Source organism: Sycon ciliatum, chromosome 13 (assembly GCF_964019385.1).
Source record: "Sycon ciliatum chromosome 13, ocSycCili1.1, whole genome shotgun sequence".
NCBI classification, from domain to species: domain Eukaryota; kingdom Metazoa; phylum Porifera; class Calcarea; order Leucosolenida; family Sycettidae; genus Sycon; species Sycon ciliatum.
The window spans coordinates 4,629,893-4,650,232 of NC_088655.1; the positions used below are offsets into that span (position 1 = coordinate 4,629,893).

Below are 20,340 nucleotides of genomic sequence, written 5' to 3' on the forward strand. Positions count from 1 at the left end.
AAAATCACTCAAGTCTTTCAATATTCTTTTTAGACTAAGTTCTACACTCACCAGTGATTCTTTATCTCACATCTATCAGACATACATACTACACTCAAACGCCTCTTATCCGGACGCCTCAGATACGGGCACGTCTCTCTACCAGGCACCTTTAGCTTGAGTTCCTATAGCACAAATACTTCGAATTTGGGGGTTTTGAACTTTTTCCGTATTCGGAAGTGCTTATTTTTCACTGCCAACCTATGTAATCCACACATTTTTATCAATGGGTGCCTTTTGTATCCTGAACATGTGCAATACGTTCCAAATAAACTTCTTCAAAAAGTGATATGATACATGGTAGATGAGTTATTCTGAGATACGGGCAAATCTGAGATACGGGCAGTACTCGGTCCCAAGGTGCCCGGATAAGAGACGTCCGAGTGTACCTATATTCTCATATGCGAGCAATGCTCTCACACCGTTGTCCCACACTTCCCTTGACAGGCTAGAACGACTCCAGCGGAAAGCCGCCAGAATATGTCTCCACCTTCCCCTTTACACACACTTAGAACACTCCCACCTTTTGCATCGCATCAAATGGCCAGCATTATTTTCACGCTTTAAAGTTAAACATATACTCTTCGCGCATTCTCTGCGCCATAATTATGCCCCACCACATATACTCTCGCTGCATACTGCTAGCAACGTGCAACCTTCGTATAATTTACGTCGCTCTCGTACTTGGCACTTGCCAACTCCGCGGACTCACCGCTGTCTCCATTCTACCCTGTACAAGGCCCTTCATTACTTTAATTGCTTGCCTGCCCAGCTTCGCGAAATCCCTTCTCGTACTCCCTTCAAATCCGAGATATCCCTGCTGTTGCACAACTCTGTATGCTCGTGTAGCGACCACCCCTGCCCGTACACTTAAGTACACAACTCTGTATGCTCGTGTGGCGACCACCCCTGCCCACACACTTAAGTAGTCATTAACCCCTACGCCCTGCCCACCCAATTCTTTGTCACTCTTTCTCCTTTCTTACACTATTATCTCTTATTGGCCACTGGCTATCGTGTGAATAAAGATTTGAAACAACAACAACAACACCCCCGCTCAAGTTACGGCCCAGTACAGCCTTCGACACGCACGCACTTGGCGCCTCCCACCCTCCAGAACCGATCGCTGTAAAGACACCTCACTGTACAAGTCCCTAGAATACTACAATGCCCTCCCTGCTAGCATTCGTGATGTCTCCTCCCGACCTGCTTTCAAACAAGAAATCTGCTCACTGCTGATTAACTCAATCTGCTCCTGCAGCGCTCACCCTCTCCCATACTTGTAAATGTGGTGTATGCATACCACAGACCCAGTTATGTGTACTGTGTAGTGCGCATCTTGAGTACACGTAGGTCGCGCCTTGCAGGCTGCGCAGCCGTAGTGTAGGTTCATGTTATTTTATTTGTGATCTTTTGTATTCTTTGATTTCATGTTTTTGTTGTAAGTCAGTTCGATACCAATAAACTGAAGTCCAGTTGTGTTGTCGTTTGCTCATGTTTTGCTCTCGGGTAGAAACATAACATTGGCGACGAAGTGGTTCTTGTAGAACCTGTAGAAGAATGGCGACGCTCATTGGTTCCCTCGAACCGTTCAATGTCTCTGCGGGAGAGTGGGCCTCGTACTCGTCTCGTCTTGAGCACTACCTCACGGCGAATAAAATTGTAGACTACGACTTGAAAAAGGCCACGATGCTAACTGTCATCGGTGGTCCAGCTTTCGATTTGCTGAGGGATTTGTTGGCTCCTGACGAGCCGGACAGCAAGTCGTACGAAGAACTGAAAGATGTTCTCAAAGATCATCTGGCTCCCAAGCCGCTCGTAATTGGTGAGAGGTACCGTTTATACCAGCATAATCAAAGGCAAGGAGAATCAATTGTCAGTTACGTGGCCGAACTCAGGCGTTTGGCTCGGACTTGCGAGTTCAAGGCTCATCTGCCTGAGGCCCTCTGGGACCGGTTTGTCTGCGGACTACGTAGTGCTGGTGTTTGCAGAAAATTATTAGCCACGGACAGTCTGACATTTGACAACGCTGTCTCTATCGCGAAAGCGCAGGAGCTCGCAGCGAAGGACGCAGTTGAAGTGTCTGCAGAGTCCAACGCTGTGGCAGAGGGTACCAGTGTACACAAAGTGACCATGTCGAGTACAAAACCCAATCAACCTTGTTACCGTTGTGGTGGTACAGACCACCTGGCAGCTGTTTGTCGATTCAAGGATGCAGAGTGCCGATCTTGCCACAAACGTGGTCACATTCAACGAGTTTGTAAGTCGACAAGAGGAGAAGAGTACACGAGACGCAAGCTCATCAAAGTCAGCACGAGCTACAGTCCACCAAGTGGAGCAGTCCACAGGGTTGTTTGCCAGTGACGATGAGGCTCTATATTGAGTGGAAACGGATCGTCCACCACCACCCATTCGAACGAAGGCAATCCTGAACGGCGTCACTGTCCAGTTGGAAGTAGATACTGGTGCTGCTATGTCTTTGATGCCTCTGTCGGTGTTTCAAGGACGTTTTGCAGACAAACATAAGCTGCGTCCCAGTTCAGTGAAATTCAGAACGTACACCAGAGAAAAGCTAGACTCCAAAGGTGTATTCACAGAACAAGCGACGATTAATCAGCAGACGGCGAGTGCGGAGCTGCATGTCGTGGACGGTCCTGGCCCTGTGCTTCTTGGACGTGATTGGTTGCAGCAGTGGACATTGGATTGGGCAGCCATCAAAGATGGTCCAGGCGCAGAACAAGCCCACAGTGATGGAAGCCGTGAAAGAACTTCAAACCAAGTATGCGGAAGTATTTGGAGATGACCAGGGTTGCCTACCGCTCAACTGACGCTGCAACCAGATGCTAAGCCGAAATTCCTCTGTGCTCGTCAGTTACCCTTGTCGCTAAAAGCCCAAGTGGGAGCTGAGATTCGACGAATGGAAGCGGCTGGAATAGTGTCTCGTGTCGATTGGAGTGACTGGGCCACACCAGTTGTGCCCGTTCCGAAACCTAATGGCACCGTTCGACTATGTGGTGACTTCAAGGTCACCGTCAACCCGCAGTTGCGAGTGGACCAACACCCGCTCCCACTCATCGACGACATATTCGCTTCATTGTCGGGTGGTCAGAGATTCATGAAGCTCGATTTGAAAGCAGCATATACTCAGATGGAGGTAGCAGAAGAGTCACGCCCAATGCTAACGCTGAACACGCACTTGGGACTGTACCGACTCAATCGACTGGCGTATGGCATCGCATCAGCACCAGCTTTGTGGCAACGTGCCATGGACCAGCTGCTGGGAGACCTGTCACCAGTTGAATGCACCATCGATGATGTCATTCTGACTGGAGAGGATGACGACCAGCATCTGCTGCCTGGAAGCTGTCCTCAAGCGCCTGGCCGATGCTGGACTCCGGGTGAACCCCAGCAAGTATGAGTTGTTCAAGGAGCAAGTTCAGTATGGTGGACACACTATCAGCGCCCAAGGTCTACACCAGTTGCCATCCAAGATTGATGCAGTGGGTGAAGCATTGCCACCTAAGAACGTCTCTGAAGTCAGAAGCTTCATTGGTCTGGTGACGTATTATCAGCGGTTCTTGCCGGATATGGCAACGGTCCTCAGCCCGATCACAGCATTGTTACAGAAGAATCAGCCGTTCCAGTGGACCGCGGAATGCCAAGATGCCTTTGTGAGAATCAAACAACTCGTGGCTTCTGACCAAGTGCTCATGCACTACAATGCAAGTCTTCCACTTCGTCTTGCAACCGATGCATCGCCATATGGGTTGGGTGCAGTGTTTGAATTCTTTTATTCTCACGATGGCCTGTGGCCAATAAGAGAAAAATAATTACAGGCCTGGGGATCAGATACAGAGAGATCAAAGTTTAGCTGCTTGCTGACGCAGTAGCGATGGCAATACCAATTGGGAGTTAATCACGTAGGCTGGGCGCAATGGAGCTATAGATGTGCTGAGCAATGTGAGCAAGTACATACGGAAGAGATGACAAGTGGTAGGATGTTTGCTTTGAAATCTCGTCTGGGGTTGATTTGCCGGATGCTGGGTGGGATGCTATTAAAGAGATCAAGAGAAGCATAGATGGGGGAGTCTCTTAGCCAGTTTGTACGTGTTGTGGGTAACTCAAAGGTTCGGGGGAACCTGAGCGTGCGAATGGGTTGTATTTGGGGTAGGTGAATTGCAAGAAGGTGTGGTGGTGCATATCTATGATGCAGGCTATGTGCAAGAAGGATATGGGAGAGGGTACGGCGGCTGCTGAGTGATGGCCATTTGAGTCGGTGCAGCAGCACAGAGTGGGTTCTGTGTTCAAAGAGGGGGAGATGCAAGCAGAGGCGAGCAGCGCGCCGTTGGATGCGCTAAAGCCGGTCGTTCAGGGTTGCGGGGAGGGGTGAGAGGACAGTGCAAGCATACTCAAGAATAGGGCGGATGTAGGTTAGATAGATGGAGGATAGAGCAGAAGTGTTTAAGGAATTGCGTAGTCGCAGGAGAAGGAACATCTTCCTGGTCGCTTTAGTGAAGATGTAGTCAACATGCGAGTTCCAGCATAGATTCTGCTGTATGAGGAGGCCAAGGTGGCGATGCCTTGAGGCCACAGTGAGGTTGGTATCGTTGAGTGTGATTGATGGTGGTCTGGGAGGTGGCCGGTTGGTGTGGTGAAAGTGGATGACAGTGGTCTTACTTTCGTTGACCAGGAGATGCCAATCATTCAGCCACTGTGCCGCAGTTGTCACAGCTGACTGGAGGTGCTCTTCTGCGGCTAGAAAATTCTCGTGAGCGGCAATGATGGCAGTGTCGTCGGCAAACTGGCTGCACTCAGTGTTGGCATTTATGCAGGCGGTTGGCAGATCAATTGTGTAGGCCGTGAACAAAAGCGGCCCCAAGACAGAGCCTTGGGGGACCCCCGCTGGAATGTTTAGCCAGGTTGATTTGCTGCTCTCCACTTGCACACGTTGTCGTCTATTGGTGAGATAGGAGGCAAGCCACTGGAGGCATTTGCCATCGAGTCCGAGGTGGGCCAATTTTGCAAGCAGTCCTTGGTGCCACAACCGGTCAAACGCCTTAGATAGGTCGAAGAAGCAAGCAATTACTGTTTGCTCGGCGTCTCTTTTATCGGTGATCTGATGGATTAACCGAGATAGCTGCTGTGTGGTGCCATCGTTTGGCCGAAAGCCTTAAGAGAGCATGTCTGAGAAAACCAGAACATATGTGCAAGTCGATCTCTCAGATTTCGCTCAAATTTTGCAGGTAGGTTTGCTTTGGGGTGTAGATCGACATTCCAAAGCCCACGCAAAATCTTTTGAAGGGAACTATGAAATTGGCATACCCCTCAATATTGGCCCAATATTGGCACGATTTATGTGTCTACAAACGAGCCACGGCACAGCGTACAAGAACAAGCTACGAACAAAACTCCATCAAGCCAACATTACCTCACCTTAGAAGAGTTCTTGGGGCAGCACCACTTAGCCACGCCAGCATCCCAGAAGACGAGGGCAATCATCCCTTGACGCCACAAATGATCGTCTTGAAAATAGCCAAATTACAAGCGCTGATAAAACAGCGAGCTACGTCCTCAATTAGCAAACGGGCTGCGAGGCCGTCGACAAATATTACGGTATTGGCCTTCAATTCGGCCGGCAACATCGACCTCCACAGTGGCTCTGGGGGCTCAGGCTTTGGGCTGCCTGGCGCTGGGGAGTCATCCATGCTAGATAGGTAATACTAGTTAGAATAGCAGTGCATATATGCTTCTAGGGTGGGGACGTGGTCACGACACTCAGAGCTTCAAAACTTGCTTCTTACTCCTGGCGAGCTTTTTGTGTTATCACATGTGTTGCCTGACGGTGAGGAACAACCTGTTGCATTTGCGTCCAGGAAGCTATCAGCCACGGAACAGCGATACTCGCAGATCGACAAGAAAGCATTGGGCATTGTCTGGGGAGTCAAGAAATTCCACAACTATGTCTATGGTTGGCATTTCGAGCTACTGACAGATCATCAGCCACTGGTATCAATTTTCAGCCCTTCGAAAGGATTCCCGGTAATGACTGCGGCCCGGCTACAGCGCTACGCTATGTTTCTTGCAGGACATCAGTATACGATTCTCTATCGGCGGACTCAGGATCACTGCAATGCAGATGGCTTATCCCGTCTCCCGGTCGGCGCACCAACTCGTGACGCTGGTGACGACGCGGTCGAGGATATCTAGACGTCGCTCACAGATCCACTGCCAGTCACAGCTAGACAGATTCGTGATAGTACACGTCGAGACACTCTGTTGTCCGAAGTGCTACGATATCTGGAGACTGGCTGGCCAGCAGCCTGTCCGAAGCCCAGTTTGCAACCATACTTTAATCGCCGCAACGAGCTCAGTCTAAGTATGGAATGTCTCTTGTGGGGCAATCGTGTCGTTGTGCCATCAGCCCATCATGCGGAGATTCTAGCAGAGTTGCACAGCGGACATCCCGGCATTGTTCGCATGAAAAGTCTCGCCCGCAGCCACATATGGTGGCCCCAGATTGACGCTGCTCTGGAGCAGACGGTCAAAGCCTGTCTTGGCTGTCAGCAAGCACAACATCTCCCGCAGAAGGCCCCTCTGCACCCATGGGTGTGGCCCAGTAGACCATGGGAGCGCATCCACATAGACTTCCTTGGCCCACTAAGAGGACACATGTGGCTGGTCATTGTGGATGGACACTCGAAGTGGCCGGAAGTCTTGCCATTTCGATCCACCACAGCTCAGGCAACGGTCGTGAGTCTACGCACCGTATTTGCTCGTTACGGCTGTCCCGAGGAGTTGGTCAGCGACAATGGGCCCCAGTTTGTCGCCGCAGAAGTTGAAGCGTTCCTGCGCGCGAATGGTATCCGACACCGCATGTCAGCACCACACCACCCTGCCACCAACGGGCTGGCAGAACGGTTTGTCCAGTCCTACAAACGTGCAATGAAGGCGTTCCCCGATGCGATGCCTTGTCAGGAAGCAGCGTACAAGTTCTTGATCTCCTATCGCAACACGGTCCACCCAACTACCGGCGAAACACCTTCCAACCTATTAATGGGCCGACGTTTGCGCACACGACTAGATCTCCTACGCCCGGATGTACGAACCCGGGTGGCAGCACAGCAAACAGCACAACAGAAATCTTCACCCTCACGCGAAGTACGCACGTTCCAGCTGGGAGAGTCAGTGCTCGTTCAAGATTATCGGAAACCGAACAAGCCAAGTTGGATTCCTGCTACAGTATCTGAGTGTTATGGTACGAGGTCGTATGTAGTGGAGACCGCAGACGCTTGTTGCGGGCGGCGCCATATTGACCAGATTCGACCTGGACATCCCACGTTCACGACTGTGCCGGGGAGAGAGGAGGAGTCGGAAACTGTATTACGACCGGAGCATCCAGTAGAGACGGCACCAGCAACTGTTGCAACCAGTGTTGAGTTAGCAGTATCCACCGAGACAGAAGCTGAAGCAGAAGTCAAACCTACTGTGGTGTCATCACCAATGCCTGTTGCACCACTGTCATCCGAAGGAACCCCGGTGGTACCTGCAGTGCGGAGATCGCAACGGGTTTCCAGGCCGCCTTTGCGCTTGAACCTGTGACTTGTGTATATTTTGTATTTTGTAGCTTTATTATTGCTGCTGTTGAGATGGACAGGTTAGCACCGCTTGTGTTGCCATGTGGTGTTTTCTTTTAGAACGGTCAACATGCTTTACCCTGTTGGTTGTTGTTAGTTAGTATTGATACATGGTCACCTTGATTCTGATTGTCCCGTGTGCTTTCATTTAGAAGGGAGGACTGTGGTGTATGCATACCACAGACCCAGTAATGCGTACTGTGTAGTGCGCATCTTGAGTACACGTAGGTCGCGCCTTGCAGGCTGCGCAGCCGTAGTGTAGGTTCATGTTATTTTATTTGTGATCTTTTGTATTCTTTGATTTCATGTTTTTGTTGTAAGTCAGTTCGATACCAAGTACAAGGGCGTCGGAACCGCACCGGCCGGGGCGGCCATGGCCGCCCCACTTTTTCGGCCGTTTTTTTTTTTTTAGCACACTGCAACAAAGCGCGATGATCTCAGCGCAAACGTGGCAAATCCTTGTCCCCGATCGTGGTTTGTTGCAGAATCAAAAGTCCATGTACACTGAAATGGCACCAAATGCCTGGGAATGCTTGCAATTGGCTTCAATTTTTGAATTTTTTTCCCCGGGGAGGGTAATGTTTGTCCCCGATCGTAGCATCTTCTTGGTTTTTTGCAGAATCAAAAAGTCTTTCATTGTAGTTACCGTACACTGAAATAGCACCAAATGCCCGGAAATGCTTGCAATTGGCTTTTAATTTTTGAAATTTTTTTCCCGGGGGAGGACCCCCGGACCCCCTTCCATGGCCGCCCCACTTCCAAACTCGTTCAGACGCGCCTGAAGTAGACTCAAGTCCGATTGTGTTGTTGTTTGTTCATGTTTTGCCCTAGGGTAGAAACATTGCAGTAAAGTTCAAAGTGATGTAAATCACTTTCCAACTGTTTAACCCACAAGCTCACCTTCTCATAAATGTGTCTCTTATTGGCGATGGTGCCATTGTGAGAATAAAGAATTCAAATAACAACAAAACAACATTTTATCATAGATGGAGAGCGAAAGCAGTTTTTGGAGCTTAGGTGTTGCTTCGGTGTTGATGTTTGATGCCACTTCTGCTAGGAGTCACTCTGTTCGTTCTAGATCTCGCTCTGCAAAGTCTACTTCGACGTCCGCGAGGGGAGTTCTGGGGTGTGCTGTCATGCTTGACAGCAATCCCTGTGCGGACGACATGTCTGGCTCAGTATCTGTCAGGTTTTTCAACGCTGAAGTAACCTCAGTAGTAGTCCCCTCATCGACTTTCGTAGTTTTCAAATTCAAATCCGTGTCGAACACTTCAGTGCTGACTGCGGGTTGTCCAAAATTTGACCCCACAGGAGTTGCACTCGTACTACATCCAATACTCGAGAGAGTACTCGGGCTGGTGCTGGGCCTGCTGCTGCTGGAGCGTGCCGAGTCTGGCGACTCGTTTTGGACTCCAATCTGTATGGTAAGTTCACCAGGTTGCACTCCGACAGTTGCAGTTGCGCTTGTTCTGGTGTGCGCGGTTCACTTGGGGTATGTCGTTCCTGTGGTGAGTTTGCAATCTGCAGCAATGTGTCCCGGTTGGGACCATTTACGACAGGTTGCAGGCTGGCCTTCGTAGCGTTCACGAAACAAGTTGTTCGTAGATGTTTTCACATACGATGGAATCTGCACGTTGGGGCGAAGAGAGAATGTGGCAAAGCGGATACCAGTGGCAATGGCGAGCCCTGACTTCGTCTTGAAAAATCCATGGCGAAGAGGCCCAACGGCCGATCCAAAGACACCCAGGCTTTCGATAATAATGTCGTCCTGGACCCAGATGGGCACATCGTGGATTTGGGTTTCCACGGAATCAGGCACCAGTTGAGTGACGCACAATCCCACTGACATAAGATGGAAACCGTTTCGGCAAAGTTGTGTCAGAGTGTCTCGGGAATAAAACGTGGCCTTGCAGCTCAAGTTACTGGTCAGCTGCACGGATATCAGATCTGGGTAGCCATGTTCAATCAGGGCCTCAGCAACTTCGAGGGTTTTCGTGTGCAGTGGAACGTGGAAAGTCCCCGTGTTCCTCTTTAGAACTTTCGTAGAGACCGAATTCCAACTGCGATTTTCACCGGACGTGGGCATTTTGGAACGCTCTAACTATCTACTACCTCATTTTAAACTATCCAGCCCCTACCCTGCTAGGCGCTAGCTTATAGCTGGGCGCCGACTGATCGAACTGCAATGCAGGGTCGAAAAAATGCAGGGTTGAACTGTGCTGTACGCAGATCTAGCAGAGTTGAACTTTTTTTGGCGAGAAAGGCCCTTTTTCACTTGTTTTTGTGCCATCCAGGGATTTTGAGCAAAATCCAGAGATTCTGTAGGTCGTGTCAAGGGATTGAGATTTTGGTGGTTGGTCAGTATGGTGTGTGTGTGTGTGTGTGTGTGCGTGTGTGTGCGTGTGTGCGTGTGTGTGTGTGTGTGTGTGTGTGTGTGTGTGTGTGTGTGTGTGTGTGTGTGTGCGTGCATGCGTGCGTGCGTGTATGTGTGTATGTGTGTGCATGTATGTATGTATGTGTGTGTGTGTGTATGTGTGTGTGTGTGTTTGGACACCCACATGCGTACTTACTTGGTTGTTGACACACACTCAAGAGTCTGGCCTTGCATTCGGCATTATCCCAGAATTCACCGTTGGTATCGTGTGGAGGTGAATACCACATTGATACACACAGTTGAGTGATCCGGGCAGGTGGACTTGGCTGATCCTTGGCCCATTTGGAGTACGTAATCGTTTGGTTACGATCAACTGATACAAACTTCAATTTTGGGCTAACCAAATATGATCGAATGCCAATCCAGTTTGTAGTTCGGGCTGGTTTAGTATTGAAGACACACTGAAGCTCAGCGTCGCTACGTGGAATTGCTAAATTGCTGCCCTTCCCAAGGCTCTTGCAATAGTTCACAGCTTCCGTAAAGTTTCTTCGATGGCGGTCAAATGCATATTCTGTCGTGAGCGGACCACAAGATTTCCATTCTGTGCAAAGTCAAAAGCAACTCTCAAACTGATGTAAATGAACAACTGTATTATTTTTAAAGGAAGTCTTCCGGCTTCATGCAATCCTGGTTTCAATAACCGTTAGGCCAGTATCTATACCACATAAAATCTGTGATCACTTTGTGTCGTGACCTGGTTGAAACTTTTACTAAATTATTACTATTGGGAACCATTGCATGGACAGTATCTGGATGCTACAATCCGTAAGATTCTCTACAACACGCAGCTCTAGCTGTGTGCTCTATGCACAGAAGTCAAACACTCGTTGCAAACATATCCAGAATAATTACTTCCAAACTTGTCCCAAGTGGGCACAGAACAATAACTAATTCAAAAGGCAATTAAACACAACAATATCACGCCAGCCTAAAGAAACATGATAAACTGCCGGCTGGTTCAATTCAAATGTAGCGATATGTGTACCTGAAGTAGCTGAGTACAACTTGTGTGTAGCATTCTAGCAGCTACCTGAAGCATACATCATACATGCGCGTAGCCAAAGAATGCCAACAAAAGTAGTACAGGGTCAAATACAACATAAATTCAAACATAAGCAATCGCTTCGCGACACTTTGCGCATAACCTGCGACAACCCGCACAAAGCTAGTGGCAGTGACTGCATTCCTGGTATTGTTTTGCAGTGCTGTGCCAGTGTTCTTGCTCCTCATCTTGCTAGAATCATTAATATGTCGCTCTCAAGTGGTACTGTACCCGCATACTTCGAACTGTCATATGTTAGCCCTTTGTTCAAGAGCGGGGACACTGCAGTCGCAGGAAACTATCGGCCAGTCTCTTTGCTGCCCATTGTGTCTCGTCTTCAAGAGTACTGTGTCAAGAAGCAGATCATGGCCCATCTCCAGGACCACCACCTGCTACCGGCGTCGCATTTTGCCTACCACAAGCCCCACTCAACGGAAGACGCTCTGGATCTTGCAGTGAATCGCTGGCTCTTGGCACGATCTCAGAGCAAGCATACTGGTGTGATTATGGTGGGCATGTCAAAAGTCTTTGACAGAGTACAACATCAGCGTCTCCTCACAGTACTTCATCAACATGGCATTGGGGGCACTGTTCTGTCCTGGTTGACAAGTTACCTGAGTAATCGGAGGCAGCAAATAAAGGTGGCTGATATTCTGTCGGCACCTGTGGATTTCTCCAGAGGTGTTCCTCAAGGTAGTGTACTTGGGCCATTGCTATTTGTCTTATACACAAGTGAGCTGTCTGCCATACTGCCAATGCAAGTAAGTCACCAGGAGTTTTTTGAATTCTTTATTCTCACGATGGCACCATCGCCAATAAGAGATAAATTGATGAGAAGGTGAGATTGTGGGTTAAACAGTTGGAAAGTGATTTACATCACTTTGAATTTTACAAGTATGGGAGAGGGTGAGCGCTGCAGGAGCAGATTGACTTAATCAGCAGTGAGCAGATTTCTTGTTTGAAAGCAGGTCAGGAGGAGACGCCACGAATGCTAGCAGGGAGGGCATTGTAGTATTCTAGGGACTTGTACAGTGGGGAGTTTTTACAGCGATCGGTTCTGGAGGGTGGGGGGTGCCAAGTGCGTGCGTGTCGAAGGCTGTACTGGACCGTAACTTGAGCGGGGGTGTTGAGCATGCGTATGTGTTGTGGGGCATATTGGTATTTTATGGAGTGGGCAAGAAGGGTGAGCTTCACTTGGCGACGAGAGAACATTGTCGGCCATTTGAGCCGATGGAGCAGTGTTGAATGATTCAGAGGAGTGTAGAGGGGAGACGGAGGCAGATTCTGGCCGCCTTGCGCTGGATTTGCTTAAGACGGTCAAGGGTTGCGATTGAGAGCGGGGTGACAGCAATGCATGCATATTCAATTATAGGCAGGATATATGTTTTGTAAACGAGAGACAGTGATTTAGTGTGTAGAGTTGATTTGAGCCTAAAGAGAATATTAAAAGATTTTACGGCTTTCTTCAGCACAAAGTCAAGGTGGGCTGACCATCTTAGGTCGTGCTGAAAGATGATGGCGAGGTGACGATGTTGTGTTACTGTTTCTAGTAGGGTTTGCCCTAGATTTATTTCGGGTAGTCGTGGTGAGGGTCGGTTAGCATAGTAGAACGGGAGGATGACGGTTTTCGTTTTATTGACTAGCATGTGCCAGCGCTCTAGCCATTCTGCTGCGTCATCGACGCTTCTTTGTACCGCAGCCTCACACTCAATGTAGCTGCCTGCAATGGCAATTAGTGCGGTGTCGTCCGCGAACTGGCTACACGAGGTTGTAGCATTTTCACAGGCAGTGGGCAGGTCAATGGTGTACGCCAGGAACAGAAGTGGTCCCAGGACCGAGCCCTGGGGCACTCCCGCTGGTATTGGTATGAAGGCGGATGTTGTGCCTTCAACCTGCACCCGCTGTCTGCGTCCTGTCAAGTAGGCTTCGAGCCACTTGTGAGCCTTGCCGTCGACACCGTAGTGGCTCAGCTTTTTCAGCAAGCCTTGATGACATACACGATCAAAGGCTTTACTGAGATCAAAGATACACGTAACAACATGCTTCCCCGCATCCCTAACTGTGGATATCTGGTGGACGATCCGTGTGAGTTGCAGTTCGGTCCCGTCTTGTTTCCTGAAGTCGGATTGGTTGGAGGGTAAGTGCGGTGCTATGTGATTGTTCAGACGAGAGTGGACTATTTTTTCTTGTGTTTTTGATTATTATACTGAGCACGGAGATGGGTCGGTAGTTGGTAGGATGGGAGGGGTTTCCCGACTTGGGGATGGTGTAATAGTTGCGTCTTTCCAATCCTGTGGTATTTCTCCGGTTCTGAAGAACAGATTGTAGAGACTAGTGAGAGATGGGGAGATTTCCTTTGCAGTTTCTTTCAGGAGCCGAGTTGGGATGTTGTCAAAGCCTGGGCTCTTGCCAGTGTCTAGACTTCTTAGAAGCTTCTCGACCTCTTCCACTGTTGCTGCGATTGTATTTAGAGTATGACTGATGTCAGGGGTTGTAACAGTTTTCCCCTGGTCTCTACAACTTTACACTCCCTCGCACCTCATGCGTCTTACGCCTGTCTATTAGCACCTTCATTGGCGCCGTTGCCACATGTATACTATCACATTTTGCATATAACTGGTCGAGGCACGCTCAACCAGGCCTCTTACTTTTCAAGTTTGATTAAACCTGTTACACTGGTAGCAGAGGATGGTTACTACTCTGCTTTTGGCAGGTGTTCTGGTCGCTCTGCTTACGCTCCTCGTACTCGTCGTTCGGCTGATAAACGATATCAAGACCGCTCAGCGCGTTAGCCAAGGAAACCGAACGATACATCCGAACTCGGAACCGTGGGAGCCAACACCCCGCCTTACGAAAGAGCCGCCTGTGTTTGGAGGAGATTCCGCTACATTCAAAGAATGGACGTTTGCAATGGACATGGCCCTACGGTCGTTGGCACTCCCAAATGCGGCACAGAGGGTCGACTACGCGGCAGGATTTTTGACTGGAAACGCTCGTCTTTGGTTGATAGCGGCATTGGAAGCTAACCAAGTGTTTTCCGACTGGCCTGCTCTGAAAGCGGCACTTGGCGATGTGTACGGACCACGGCACAACGAGGAAACATCGCGTATGGGACTAATTTCCGCAGCGCAGCGCGGGTCGCTGGACGCATACATTGCTGCTTTCACTCGCCTCAGCCTGCAAGTGCCGGAAATCGACCACCACACCAGAGCGCTGCTGTTCGTCAGGGGTCTAGTGCCGCACATCCAGCGACAGGTCATGCGTGAGCATCCACGTACCCTGGAGCAAGCTGTCATGGCAGCAAACACCGTGGAGCAGTCGTCAGGGCCACCGGCGTCGGGGCCACCAGCCAGTAGAGAGTCGCGTTCCGTGCCCAGCTTCCGTGGTCAGGGCCTCCGCAAGCTGACGGACCAAGAGCGTGTCCAACTGCGAGCAATGGGACACTGCTTTGCTTGCAGGAAGCCAGGCCACCTCGCTAAAGACTGTACTGAGGGTGGACAGCGCTACCCAAACGCTGGTCGCCAGTAAGAAAGGGGGTGCGCTTACTGGCGACGACCCAAGCGCCCACGCCGGTACCAGTCGCTAACCGGTTCGGAGCTCTGGAGGTTGAAGACGTTGCTCTCCAGGAACCTACGGAGCCGGAGACACCCATAGCTGTAGAAAATTGTCCCGTTGCAGAAAGGTGTCATGTCAGCAACGTCAGCGTCGGCAATGAACCTGAACACGACCTACTGCTCATACAGGGAAAGATCGGCGGTCGCCGTGCAGTGATGCTGATAGATTCCGGTTCGACGCATGACTTCATTGCAGACAGTTTTGTTCGAAAGCATCATCTTGACACGGATGCAAGCTCAGCAGTGCTGAGCGTAACATTGGCGGACGGCTCGACCAGCGAGGTCCCGCAGATTTCCACACGCACGCTAAGGGTGACAGTCGGGGGCTTCAGTGAGGAACAGCACTTTACTGTGTATCCCCTGACTCGCTACGACGCTATTCTTGGCAAGCCGTGGCTTACAAGGAACAACCCCAGCATCAACTTCCGTACGAACGAAGTTCAGTTGGACGGTGAGCCCTTTGTTGCCAAATTGCCTTCAGCTAACCCGCCGACAGCCGACCGGCCATCTGTGGAAAGCATGTTTATCAGTGGCCGACAAGCTCGTCATGCCCTGAGGAGTGGAGCCGAGGGGTTTCTTGCATGGGTCACTGCTGCAAACGAGGAAAATCGTTCCGGGCCACAACTCCAGGAATCAGAGCAACAAGACATCCAGAACCTGCTCAAGAGGTACCAGGATTTATTTCCAGACGAGCTGCCGAATGAGCTTCCACCGAAGAGACCAGTCGACCATGAAATCCAGATAGAAGATGGAGCCAGACCACCGTCTCGACCCGCCTACCGCCTGCCGAAACCAGAGATGGACGAGCTCCAGTCACAGCTATCAGAATTACTTGAGAAGGGATTCATTGAGCCAAGTAAGTCGCCATACGGTGCACCTGTGTTTTTTGTGAAAAAGTCGGATGGTACTCTGAGAATGGTGTGCGATTGGCGAGAATTGAATAGAATTACGATCAAAAACAAAGCTTGTCTTCCTAATATTGATGACTTATTCGACACGATCCAGGGCAGTGCATATTTCTCCAAGTTGGACTTGCGGTCAGGCTACAATCAAATCAGAATTCAAGACTCGGATGTTTCTAAGACGGCCATTAATACGCCGTTCGGCCACTTCCAATTTAGAGTCATGGGATTCGGGCTGACTAATGCCCCGGCCACCTTTCAGTCACTCATGAACTCTATTCTGCAACCGCATCTCCGAAAATTCGTTGTAGTATTCTTGGATGACATTCTAGTTTTCAGCAAGACCTGGGAAGATCATCAGCATCATCTTCAAACAGTTCTAGAAACACTTAGAAATAGTGAGCTGTATTGCAAACAGTCTAAATGCGAATTCGGCGTGAGAGAAGTTCTCTTCTTGGGGCATAAAATCAACGGCACATCAATTTCCCCTGATCCCAAGAAGATAAGTGCTGTGGAAACATGGCCAACTCCGTCGTCAGTAACTGATGTGAGGAAGTTTCTTGGCTTTGCAAACTATTTCCGAAGGTTCATAGATCGACACTCGACCATCTCTCGTCCATTAGAAGAAATCACCGGAAAAAATTCACGCTTTGAATGGAGCGCTGCTAGACAGAAGGCATTCGAGTCTCTAAAATCAGCATTACTCGAGGCGCCAGTGTTGCAACTGGCCGATGTTGAGAAAAGCTTCACGGTAGAAACTGACGCAAGTGACTTTGCCGTGGCGGGTGTGCTCCTGCAGCAGGGAGAAGATATGGATTTGCATCCCGTAGCCTATTGTAGTCGGAAACTGTCAGCTGCAGAACGCAACTATACTGCGGCCGAGAGGGAAACGTTGGCTGTGGTATTTGCATTAAAGTGCTGGAGAATCTATCTATTCCGCCACTTTGACCTGATGACTGATAATATGGGTGTTGTCTATTTACGAACCAAACCGACTCTCACCAAGCGTGAGGCAAGATGGGTAGAGTTTTTAGCTGACTATGACTTTACGGTCTTTCACAAACCAGGAAAGAAAAACATTGCCGACCCGCTTTCACGCCGTCCAGATCTGTTCAGTGACTCTGAAATAGGCGGGTCATCCTATCCTCCTAACATTCAGTTGAATGCCATAGAGCATACCCTAGAGATTAATCCAGACTTAGCGCAGTTAATTGTCAGCGGTTACAAGTGCGACAAGGATCTTGCTCCCATTATCAGGAGACTGAAAAATTCAAGCCATGACAATCTGCACGACCGTTACCTTCTAAATGAAACACCCGGTTATCTTTATCTCAGATCTTCACCACAGAACAGGTTATGCATTCCAAAGAGTAGCAAACTCCGACTCGCCCTGCTTCAAGAATACCATGACTGTGTGACTGCGGGGCATCCCGGTCGAGATCGCACCTATTTCAGACTCGCTAGATATTTCTATTGGCCCAGAATGGGACTGGATGTAAAGGCGTTTGTCAAGTCATGTGACGTCTGCCAACGAGTTAAAGGCGGCCAGCTAAAAACTGGTCTCTTGCAGAATTTACCAGTGCCCAGTCAGCCGTGGGCGGATATCTCGATGGATTTTATCATGGGTTTGCCTAGGACCGATACAGGTCATGATGCTATATATGTATTTGTAGACCGCTTGACAAAGTGTGTACATTTAGCACCTACTTCCTCTACTATTGACGCTAAAGGAAGTGCTGATCTGTATATTCAACATGTATTTCGACTTCATGGTTTGAGTTCTAGTATTGTATGTGATCGTGATCCAAGATTTACGGCAGCATTTTTTCAGGAATTGTTTGATCGCTTAGGAACGAAACTAGCATTTAGTACTGCCAATCACCCTCAGACAGATGGCCTAACTGAACGAGTAAACAGAATAGTAGAGGATGTGCTGAGGGCTTTTGTAAATCATAAACAAGATAACTGGGATATGCTCCTACCTCTCTGTGAGTTTTCTATCAACAGCGCTACTCAATCATCTACAGGAAACACACCGTTCTTCTTAAATTACGGTCTAAATCCCAGAGCGCCACCCGACTTCCTCAACCCTATTCAGGGAGGCAGAGATTCAGCTGATTGGTTGCAAGCAAGACAAGATGCGGTCAAGATCTCACAAGATGCGCTAGTGGCAGCTCAAGCTCGTCAGGCCTTCTATGCAGATCGGACAAGGGTCGAGGGAAAGCTGAAGGTGGGAGATTTGGTAATGGTCTACCGGGATTTCCTCCTGACTCCTGAAGCTCGGGACCGACCATCCCATAAATTACGCCCCAAGTGGTTTGGCCCCTTTCCTATAACCCATGTGATCGGCCCGAATGCCTACAAGCTCAAGTTGCCTCATACCAGCCGCTGTCACCCGGTATTTAATGTGTCGGCACTCCGTGCCTACGAGAAGAACGCTATTCCTAATAGGAGACAGCCTACGCCTCCGCCTATCACGGACCTTGATGGTCATGCCCGCTATGTGGTGGAGAACATTCTCAGTCACCGCCGCCGGCAGAATCAGCTTCAGTACCTAGTCAAGTGGCAAGGCTACTCTGATGCCACTTGGGAGCCTGAACATTATTTGTTGGATGAATCTGGTAATGACATTGTTCCACTTCAGAAGTACAAAACCTTGGCTTCTGCCCACTGAGTTTTGCAGTTGAACTTCTAGTTTCACCTTACACATTTGTTGAGCTTATTACACTTTATTTGCATGGAGTTTCAGTCGTCTTATTGTGTTACTTCAGTGCGAAGCCTTTTTTCGTCTCGCACGTGTTTGCGCTTATTGTACTCTATTCCACTTGAGCATTTGGGTTATAAGCTCCTTCCTCTCCATAGGAGGGGGATGATGTAACAGTTTTCCCCTGGTCTCTACAACTTTACACTCCCTCGCACCTCATGCGTCTTACGCCTGTCTATTAGCACCTTCATTGGCGCCGTTGCCACATGTATACTATCACATTTTGCATATAACTGGTCGAGGCACGCTCAACCAGGCCTCTTACTTTTCAAGTTTGATTAAACCTGTTACAGGGGTAGTGTTGATGTCTGGTGTAGTACAGGCGGTCTTGTCGATGGACTGTTGGCTTTGGGAGATAAAGAACTTGTTGAGAGCTGTTGCCTTCTCCATAGCCGTGGCTGCAGTGGAGTTGGCTGTCGATAGTGTAGGAATTGTTTGCTTAGGCGGTTTCTTCAGGTGCTTCAGTTGACGGTGGAGGTTTGTACCCGTTGACGTTGTATGCTGGACAAAATCGGACTTTCCCTGTTGCAAAAGAGCGGTTACGGTTACGCTGGGCTGTGTATAGTTTCCAATCTGAGTCTAGCCGGGTCGCCTTGTAGGTGCGGAACTGTTTGTGCTTTGTTTTGATCTGGCTGAGGAGATCCTTCGTCATCCAGGGACGAGTGGGCGTAGTATTTTTGGGGGATTTGTTTCTGGTCACTTGGCAGTGGTGAACAGCTAGTTTCAGTATCTGTTCTCTCCAGAAGTTCCAGAATGAGGTTACTGGCTGAGGGTCAGTGGGATGTGGATCGTACTGCAGATTGCAGGTAGCAAGAGCTTCACGCAGGGACGCAATGCGTTCCTCGCTCCACAACCAGTATGTGCTGGAGGTGCTCTGCTGTGTAGTACTGCTCTCAGTTTAAATATTATTTTTAAATTTTCACCGCACACGGCCGCACAAAGTCCTTGGCTACAAAACAAACAAAAAATTAAAATCTCTCCAAATCTCTCCAATCGGTTATTTAAGTTCGTATTATTATTACTTCGAAGTATTATTATTTATTCTTCTTTTACTAGGGAATTCCCAACAGGCGTCAGCGCCTTTTTACAGGGAACCCTAGGTATGATTTGATGGATGAGCAAAATTCAGCTGGTGAACTAGACATGCGGCAAGCCGGTGGAAGTGTATTCCACCTGGCAGTGCCCAAATATGAAATTGCACTAAAGCCATATCTGGTGTTAGCGAGGGGGGGGGGGGGGCAGAACAAGAGCAGCAGTGACTTGGCCACAGGTGGTGGCTGCAGTGTGAGCACCATGGGCGCGCAAGGTAAAGCGGTCTCGCAGAAGAGGATAAGCAAGTCCATTAAGGCAGCGGTAAACAAATACATAGGTTTTGAAGTTGAGGCCGTTCTCAAGGGCGTACAAGTTAGTATGACTGTATAGAAGAGTGGTGGGAGTCATTCTATCCAACAAAAATATTCTCTTTAATGCTACGTGGTTGGCAGTAAGAAGCTTGTCATATAGAGTTTGTGATAAGCAATGAATATATGCAGTGCTGCCAAACTCAAATGTGGACTGAATGATGGATAAATAGAAAAGTCGTTTGCCAAAAATGCTGATATTCTGCTTTGCATGGACAAATGCTCCGACCATCCTATTGACATTTGCACATACTGAATCCACTTGGGCTGAGAAAGACAGATGTTCATCAACAAGTATTCCTAAGTACCGAGCGTAAGCAGATGGGACTATGGAAGTGCCCCGGCAGTTGACTGCGGTGCCAGGTGGCAACTCCGTGCCCGGTCGCCGGAGCAGGACAAACTGAGTCTTGGACCGGTTTAACACCAGTCCCTTCCGATCTAGGTAGCGATCCAGAGCGGCAAGGTCATCACTCAGCTGGGTTGTGATGATCTGGATGGACTTGTGCCTGAT

The 20,340-nt window shown here is 49.2% G+C and overlaps 1 long non-coding RNA gene across 1 annotated transcript in view; it reads right to left on the reverse strand.

Moving 5' to 3' along the window:
- LOC135829746 (uncharacterized) overlaps positions 1-20,340 on the reverse strand; it is a 41,441-nt gene that overhangs the window by 11,621 nt on the left and 9,480 nt on the right. The window contains exon 2 of the long non-coding RNA XR_010555907.1: positions 10,244-10,648. This is a non-coding gene — a long non-coding RNA (uncharacterized LOC135829746). The remainder of the gene's footprint in view (positions 1-10,243; positions 10,649-20,340) is intronic.